Raw genomic sequence first — 9,381 nt, 5'->3', positions numbered from 1 at the left:
CCGGGACGCCGGCTGATTCAGCTAAGCAGGGTCTCGCATTCAAGCCCTTACCTCCATCCGACGGCTTCAACAAAGGTAAGCCCACTATCTCAGTGGGTATAATATCCAGTTAACACCGACCGAATACACTGCCTGTGAAGACTGAAATTATCTGTACAGCGATAATTCTTACAAATACAGTACACCAGTCAGCAGGCGCATACGGTGCAGCATTGGTCTATAGCGGCCGATTTGTTTATACTCACTGTGTTCCAAAGCAATTTGCACGGACTATCAGAGCTATATACTATAACACCAAGAAAAGGAGCAGAAATAATCTATCTTTTATCCACAAAAGAGTGGGATTTCGTTCATATATATGGACTTTGATACAAGCATGAGAGATTCCTTCTCCACCATTATACAGCTGACTTATTTATTCAACTGAAATTGTATCTAAATCACTGGGCGAATACTTGTATCAATTTGTCTTCCACACAACAGACTATTGAATCCAGGTGGAGACATTGTGACACTGTTTTCTGTCCAGCATTGAAATTATTATCGTCTTTGTCATATATATCACAAATAGAGAATAGATATAGGAGATTGTTTTATCTTATGTATTTTATATCAATGGTTTTGTATTTTAACCTATATTAATAATATTAATAAAACAAACACCCTATATTTCCATGTAAGAGTGACCAATCCTTCTTTTTTACATATTTTACTTACCATTTTGAGGGGTGACTCATTTTTGGATTGGAGCACCTGTCCTGAGGGAAACAGAAGTGAGCGGATCCCCTTGTTTTTTGCCTGGACTAGGTTGCAGCCTGACAAATCTGGGTCAATGATGCTAAGGCGCCTTCTGCCCATGAGGTTGACACTGCCCTAGTTAAGTGCGCTCTCAGATTTAAAGGGGGAGAAACTCCTTTATAGGCTATGGAGATTTTTGGAGTCAGTTTTATCCAACGGGAAATTGTAATCTTTGACGCCCCTTGACCTTTATTTTGTCCTGCGTACTGAACCAGTAGACAATCTGACTTCCTTATTTGTTTAGTGGCATCCAGATATAATAGGACACATCTTCGGACATCCAAATTGTGAAATTTCTTCTCACTTGCAGACTTAGCCTCAGGACAAAAGGTGGGTAATGATATTTCCTGCTGGCAGGGAAATTTGGAGAATACTTTTGGCAAAAAAGAAGCCTCATGTTTTAGCACAATCCTGTCGTCCAGAACCGTAAGATAAGGAGGTCTACAAGATAGAGCTTGAATTTCCCCCCTATTCTTCTAGCTGAGGTAATTGCTATTAGAAAGGCTGATTTCATGGATAATAACCTAAGAGAGATTTCAATAAGAGGCTCAAAGGGAGGATCCATGAGAACTGAGAGGACCAGGTTAAGGTCCCAGGGAGGGACCGTGGACCTAATAGTAGGATGTAATCTGTACACTCCCTTAAAAAAAACTTCTGATCAAGTCTAGGTCTAGCACTAAGTGCTGCAACCTGGACTTTTAGGGTACTGACTCTCAATCCCCTATCAAGACCTTCCTTCAAAAAATCTAAAATTACCGTCAGGAGATTAGGTGGGATTCCAAAAGTCCCCAACAAAACAAAGATAAGCATTCCATGTCCTAAGATAGATTCTGGACGTAACCTGTTTTCTACTGCATAGAAGGGTGTTAAAGGGAAACTGTCATCAACTTTATGCTGAACTCACTGAGGGCAGAATAAAATATTGACAGAAATGATGATTTCAGCGGTGTGTCACTCATGAGCTAAAAGTAAGTGGTTGCTGAGAACCAGCATCATAATCATTGTAGCCCAGGCCTTGAAAAGAGTCAAATTTATTTGAGAACAGTCATGGTTATTCATAATCTCCTGCTCTCCCTGCCCATCTGCTGATGATTGGCAGTTCTCTCCTAGAGAGATAGGGAGAAAACTAGGTAGAAGACTGTCAATCATCAGCAGGTAGACAGGGAGAGCAGTGATTTATGAATAACCATGATTGTTCTCAGGTGGCCGTGACTCTTTTGCAGGCCTAGTCTGCAATGATTGTGATGTTGGTTCTCAGCAACCATTTACTTTTAACTTTTAAATGACAGACCGCTGAAATCAACTCATCTGTCTCTACTTTATGCTGCCATTAGTACGGGCTGCATAAAGTTTATGACCTGTTCCCTTTAACGACTGCATCAGATAACCCTTTTGATCTCAAGATAGACTGTTCAATTTCCAAGCTGTTAAATTCAACTGACGAATCTGTGGGTGCGGGGCCGGACCCTGCAGCAGAAGATTTGGGATCTGAGGAAGAGTCCAAAAATCCAATTTTGAGAGGCTTAGTAAGTAGAGGGAACTATGTTCTTCTTGGCCAGTATGGAGCTACCAAGATCAGCTGAGAACCTTCTGCCCCGCTACTTTCGTCAGGACACTTGGAATTAAATGGATTGGAGGAAAAGCGTGCAGAAGTCCTGCAGTCTAGGGACCTGAAAATGCATCCACTCTCTTTGGATTGTCCTTGTATGAGAGGGAGTAAAATTGATTTATCTGTCTGTTCTTCCTGGAGGCAAATAGATCTAGGCTTAGAGAACCCCATCTCTTGTTCAGGCTCCATTCTTCTGAATATAGCTTCTCCCTGCTCAAGAAATCCGCCAAGGTATTTTCTTCTCCCTTCAGATGGATTGCGGAAATTTAATTTATGTGTATCTGAGCCCAGGAAAAGATCCGGAATGCCGTGTGACAGAGATTCCTACTTTTTGTGCCTCTTTGTTTGTTTATGTATGCTACAGCGGTTCTGTTGTCAGACAGAATTTTGACGTTCTGTGAATAGATGATTGGAAGAAAGGTCTTTAGGGCTAGAAATAGTGCCAAGAGCTCCTTTGAATGTGAGGAAAGAGAAAGGAGATCTGGATTCCAGACTCCCTGCACCAGTTGATTTTCAGTGGGCCCCCCAGCCTGAACCGCTTGCATCTGTTGTGATGATAATCTGATTTGATGTAAGCCACTGAACCCCCTGGCTTAGGTTCTTCGGATTTAACCACCACCATAGAGAGTTCTTTACTCGAGAAGGAAGAGACACTACTTTGTCTAGAGAAAGTGGACTTCGGTTCCAAGACTCCAGAAGAAAGCTCTAAAGAATCCTCCTGTGGAACTGGCCCATTTGACTGCCGGTGTTCTGCCACTTTTCTGTTCCCGGACAAAAGTCTATACCCGGAAGTGATGTAGCTGCACCGGAAGTCACGTGGACGCGTTGGAATCAGCTGGAGGAGGGGGGTGTGCGCACTGCACAAGCGCATTCGGCTAAAGTATGGTAATCTGGCAGAACGCCGCGAGCCCGTAATCTACATTAATTTGTACCCTCGCGGGCTCGCTTTGCTCGCCACGTATCGGGCTCGGCCTCGCTGCGCTCGGCATTTGCTAAAACTGACTCTATGCCGCCATTGATAGTAAAGAAAGAAATGGATGGTAAAGAAAGAGATGGATAGTAAAGAAAGGGATGGACCGTAAAGAAAGAGATGGATAGTAAAGAAAGAGATGGATCGTAAAGAAAGAGATGGATCGTAAAGAAAGAGATGGATAGTAAAGAAAGAGATGGATAGTAAAGAAATGGAGGGCTGGGAAAATGCAGGGGCGTTCTGCAAGATTAACATACTTTAGCCAAATGCGCTTGCGCAGCGCGCACACCCCCTCCTCCAGCTGATTCCAACGCGTCCACGTGACTTCCGGTGCAGCTACATCACTTCCAGGTATAGACTTTTGTCCGGGTATAGGAAAGTGGCAGAACACCGGAATTGCTGAAGTCATCAGTCCTAAAATCACCGTGATCTTTTGAAAAGATTTTTCGAAGAAGATGAAGTGACGAGATTCTTGCTACCATGTCTATCTTCTTCTGTTCTGGGAGAAAGGATGTCATCTGATGAGAGTCCAACAAAATTCCCAGAAATATTTTCCTCTTGCTGGGAACTAAGTCCGATTTGTCCAAATTTTACTTCCACCATAGAGACTGGAGGGTGTTTTTCACTATTTGCAGATGTATCTGAAGTAGATCTTTTGACTGGGCTGAGATTAGAAAATAGTCCAAATATGGCATACATAATATTTCCTTCTGATAAAGAAAGCTTCAGATCTCTGCCACCAACTTTGTAAAAATCCTCAAAGCTGACGAGAGGCCAAAAGGGAGGACCTGAAATTGCAGATGGACTAGGCAGTTTAGAAAGACTGCAAAGCTTAGATACTTTTGGCGACTGTTGTGTATGGATCATGATAGTAGGCATCCGCTAAATCAAGAGTTATCAAGTAACAATCCTGAGCCAGCAAGTTGATGGTTGATCTCAGTGTCTTTATCTTGAACTTTTTATATAAATTAATTTGTTGAGTTGCTTCAGAACCTGAATTATCTTTTTTCTTTTGCTCCGGTCTGTTCCTTTTTTGATTCCGAAAGTCATTGGTGAAAAAAAATTAGGATTCTGTAGGGAATTCCTTTTTTAATATATCATCCAATACTGAACCGAAGAGTCTGTCTCCTTCACAGGGAATGCCACACAGTCTACTCTTAGAAGTGGCATCTCCTGAACAGGATCTCAACCATATAGACCTTCTGGCAGTATTAGAAAGAGCTGCAGACCTAGTGGAAAGTTTAACTAAGTCGCCCGAGGCGTCGGCTAGAAAATTTGAGGCCTGTTTTAAGACAGGCCGGGAAGATAAAATGTCTTCCCTAGGAGTACCAGATTTTAAATGTTCCTCAAGCTGGGACAACCAGAAGGAAAGGGTTTTAGCAGTGTACGTGGTGGCTATACTGGTCTTAGTAGCATAGATTCGTCTCCCAAGATCTCTTGAGAACAGATTCACATTTTTTTTATCCATGGCATCTCTCAATAAACCCATGTCTTTGAATGGTAAAGAAGACTTTTTGGATATTCTAGCTGTGGGGGCATCTACTCTAGGGGCTTTATCCCAGTGGGCTGAGTCGGCCTCATTAAAAGGGTATTTCCTTTTAAAATTTGAGACCCCCCCCCCCCCCCCCCCCCCCGATCTCTTTTCCGGGTCTTTGCACTTTTCAGAAATAAGTTTTTTGCTTTTATCATGGACTGGTAACACTCACCTTTTCTTAACCCTCTGAACATCTGGTCCTGACTTGTATGAGTTTCTTAAGATTCTTCAAGATTAATAGTAGCCCTAATAGTCTTGAGAAGTGATTCAGTCTCCTCAATAGAACATATGTGTCTTCCTGACTCATCTTCAGAAGAGGCAGAGTCTGAAGAATTTTCTCTCTCGTCAAAATCAAAATCCAAGTCCATATGCATTTTTGGATTTGGTCTAGACGTAGAGGGTTTCTGTGGCATAGTGGCCATTTTAGCTTCTATGGCCGAGCTACCCTCCTCTTTTATCAAAGTTTTCAGACTATCCACCAGCGAAGGTGCTGGCACGGTCCCGCCTGTGACAGGGACTAGAAGAACGAGGAGACTGGCTGCACATGATTGACAGCCTCTTTGTTTTCACCTTTCTGTGTTGTTGCTGGGGATGACCACACCTCTTGTCTCAGGTGTAGCTTAAGTGGTCATTCCTTCTCCTCTATTTAGTTTGGCCTCACCCATCATGCTATACAGTTGATAGCTCCTTGTTTGTGGAAGTCCTGGTGTTGTTTCTCTCTGAGTTCCTGTTCGTCCGCATACTTCTGGAAGTTAAGTGTATCTTATTTGTGGTTTGTTGTTTTCCCCTACCTCCTGATATTAGGCCTGAGGGGGTCTCCTATTCCTTCATCTGTGAAGGGATATCCCATCCATGTCCTGACACTATCTGCAGGGCCCTGTCAGGGTGAGATTGGGCTTAGGTTCCTGCATATAACCATTCCTACCATCAAGGTCTGTTCATACTGATAGCAGTCAGGGCTCTGCGTAGGGACTCACTATGTGTGACCATTTCACTCTCCCTAGGTTCCAAGACTTATACCATTTCCCTTCCCTTCTGTGTTCAGTGTGGAGTACATTTACCACACTGCACTGTGACAGGTGCCTCTTCTGACATTATTTTTTCTGTGCACTTTTGACAGTTTTTTTTTTCTGTGACCAGATAACTGTTTCTTGCAGATAGCACATTTCTTCTTTAGTGCAGGTTACCCACTTTTTCCAGCATGCCTGCCCTGAAAATTAAGAATAACTCCTTAGTAAGGAGCACATTTTTATAAGGGAACCCTCCACCAGGGAAAAAATATTTATCACCCAATTGTGCATATAAAAAACAATCCTTTCACCCAGGAGGAGGCTTACTGGGCTGAGGACCTTGGGAGGATCGTTAGACTTCTCTGGAGGCAGAGACATGCTTTCTTCTGGATCTAGGATACGTCTGATTCTGAGAACGCCGTCCTGATCCCATACCGGCATTCTTACTTAAGGCCCAAACTTCCGGGTCATGTGGTATGCAGCCACACGCTACACCGGCGTGCGTTCCACAAGCTGCGCCCACGTGACCAGTTTCCGCGAGACTCCGGCTCTAAGGGAGAAACACAATGCCGTCATATCTTCCTCCCATAGGAGCATAATAGCCCGGGGCTGCCTGCAGCTCAGGACTTGGGCCCAAGCAGATGGAGGGAGCAGTATCTTGTCCCGGATCCCGCCGCTCTGCATCAGCCTTTCTGAACATCGCCAGGGACAACTTACCAAAGGCTGAGCGGTATCTAAGCAGGAGGGAACCCCTGCTAGTCTCCACTTCATCCCAAGGAACAGGAAACAACTGAAGTAGGTAAAAGAGGGGAGGCTTTTAAATATTTGTTTTTCACGTTGTTTCCTCTCCCTGGGAGGCGGGGTACCCTCCTGTTTAGTGCCATTGGGGAGGCGTATGGAAAATACTACCTTTTGGAGCACAGATTTAGATGGATTGGTTTACTGGCGCCATCTTGCTTTTGAACAGCCTCTGGGGTACCAGTAGTGCTATTTTCTAAAAACCATACATTTTTTATTTTTCTCTCGACTGTGTGAGGGATGATTCTTTGTGGGATGTGTTGTGGTCATCATTGGTACATCTTTGTGGTACATACAACTTTTTGATTATGTTTTATTACAGTTTTTGGGAAGCAAGATGAAGTAAAGGCAGAAATTCTGACATTGCTTTTGGGTTTTGTTATTGCAGTGTTCACCGTGCGGGAACAATGTCATATTAACTTTATTCTGCTGGTCATTATGTTAAGAGACTCAAATTTTATAAAGTTCTTTTAAGTTTTGCTACTGTAACTCAATTAAAGCATTTTTTAAGTGAAATGAAAAAAATTTATGTTTTTGTGTTGCCATTTTTTCTATTTTTTTCTGGCAATGGTCTTGTGTGAGGGCTTGTTCTTTGCAGGATAAGGTGAAGGTACATAGGACTTTTTGATCACTTTAAATTATTGGGACAGAGAGGTGATCAAAAATGGCTGTTCTGCCATAGTTTTTTATATTTTTTTACAGCATTCACCTCATGGGATCGATCATGTGGTATATTTATAGAGCAGGTCATTACGGATGTGGCAATACCTAATATGTCTATTTTTGTTTTATTTCTTACAATAGTTAGTGGCTTGATGAGGGGAAAAGGGCTTTTTTAAACTTATTTTTACTTTTTTTTATTTTTATTTTTTTACTTTTTTTTCAGTCCCACTATCTGACTGCAACTTTTGAGGGTTTGTTCACTGGCACCCAATATCGTATTGTGGGAAGCTGATTAGGTGAGAGAGGGTCCCCCACCACTCTCTAAACTGTTCAAATGCGGCAGTCAGCAATGTCTAAGGGGTTAAACCGCCAGCACCTGAGTTTTCGCCGATGCTGGCAGATACAGCAGGGGAATGGCATTTAGTAACAGCCAGGCCCCTGGCCTGATCGAGAGAGCACAGCTCCTGTGCGCACCTGATCAGTGCGCCGTACATATACGGCAGAATGCAGGAACTCCTTTGACCGCTGCACCGTAAATATATATGGCACATGTTGGGAAGAGGAGTTCCAGGTGATAATTTTATCTGAAAAGGGATCAGAATGACTTGGGTTGCGCCACTAATATAAATGTATCCCAACAGGTCTCGCTGTTATATCACTTTCCCCAAATACCACCATTTAGCAACACTGCCTTATTGTAAAGTTATTCACCTACCCTTGCTCCCTGTGGCAAATCAGTTTTCATTTTCAGTTGCTGTGGGTTACATCCTGTAATGGAGCCTTGTAACGTAGGATGTCTCATTTAAGAACAAGGGGTATGTTTAGTGTCACATGATCTCCTGATGTCAGGGTAAATCCCACTGCCCTAAAGGCATGATGACAAACCAGGAAGTAGGATTCAATCATGGGGGATAAGAGAACACTGCAAATGAGGTAAAGTTAAAAAATAAAATAAAAAAGCCAAGGAGGAATGGAAACTAGAGTAATTCATGACAATACACTTTAGAGCAAACGACTGTATTTTTCACTCCATGAGACACACTTTTTTCTCCCAAAAGTGGCAGTGTGTCTTATGAAGCGAATACTATTAAGCGCTTTCATTATGGATGAGTGAGCAGTGAATACAGTGCTCCTGGTGCTGGCTTTATTTTTTGCCAACACCACACTGTGTCCTGACTATGTAGGACATCACAACGTAGTGGCGCTGTGCATTGTTAGGAAGCAGTACAGTGCTGCAGGAAGAGCGCGCTGTATCTTCCAGGTGGTGGTGCTGTGTGGAGCAGGAGAGGTAAGTTGGCCCGCGCCGATGACGTCTTCTCTTTCGGTGATGTCATCGGCGCAGGCGCACTGAGGGAGTGCTGAGGAGGCGAGCCTCCTCATCTCAGAGCGTCTACGCCGAATGAACACAGGCGTGAGATTTTTGAAATGCTGGCAGGGCCAGCCGGAGGAGGAGATCGCGGCTGGCCCTGTCAAGCAACACGACGAGGGGGCGTTTTTTGGCGGCGGCTACCAGCAAGTAGACGCCCTACTTGCTGGTAGAGACCTAATTTACATATTATAAAAGTTTGTTTTTACAAGAAACTGCTGAAGGAAAGTAAGTAACACTATTATATTTGCATATATCGCACTATAAGGAATTTAACTAGTCCCCCCCAAAAAAATATGACTTTAGTGGGGTGACAGAAGCCCTTTAAGGTGGGTTATTCCCAACCCAGCCACGTAAGGCTGCAATAGGACAACCCTTTTAAAGCCTCATGCACACTTCATATCTGATTATTGGTCCACAAAAACCATACCTGCGAGAAGCAGATACCTTCCACGTGTACGCCATTATTTCTCTAACTGGCGTCATGCGGACTGAATCCCGACCCATCCATTTCAATGGGTATACGTATGAAATGCGTTTCTCACTGATTCGAGTTGATGTAGATTGTTATTCTTCAGTTTTTCTTTGCACCTGTGGATAACGCATCAAAAAGCTATTGCACAGAAAAACTGA

The sequence above is a fragment of the Bufo gargarizans genome, chromosome 1, assembly GCF_014858855.1.
Source record: "Bufo gargarizans isolate SCDJY-AF-19 chromosome 1, ASM1485885v1, whole genome shotgun sequence".
NCBI classification, from domain to species: domain Eukaryota; kingdom Metazoa; phylum Chordata; class Amphibia; order Anura; family Bufonidae; genus Bufo; species Bufo gargarizans.
The sequence above is the reverse complement of the archived record's forward strand: the minus strand, read 5'-3'. Positions refer to the sequence as shown.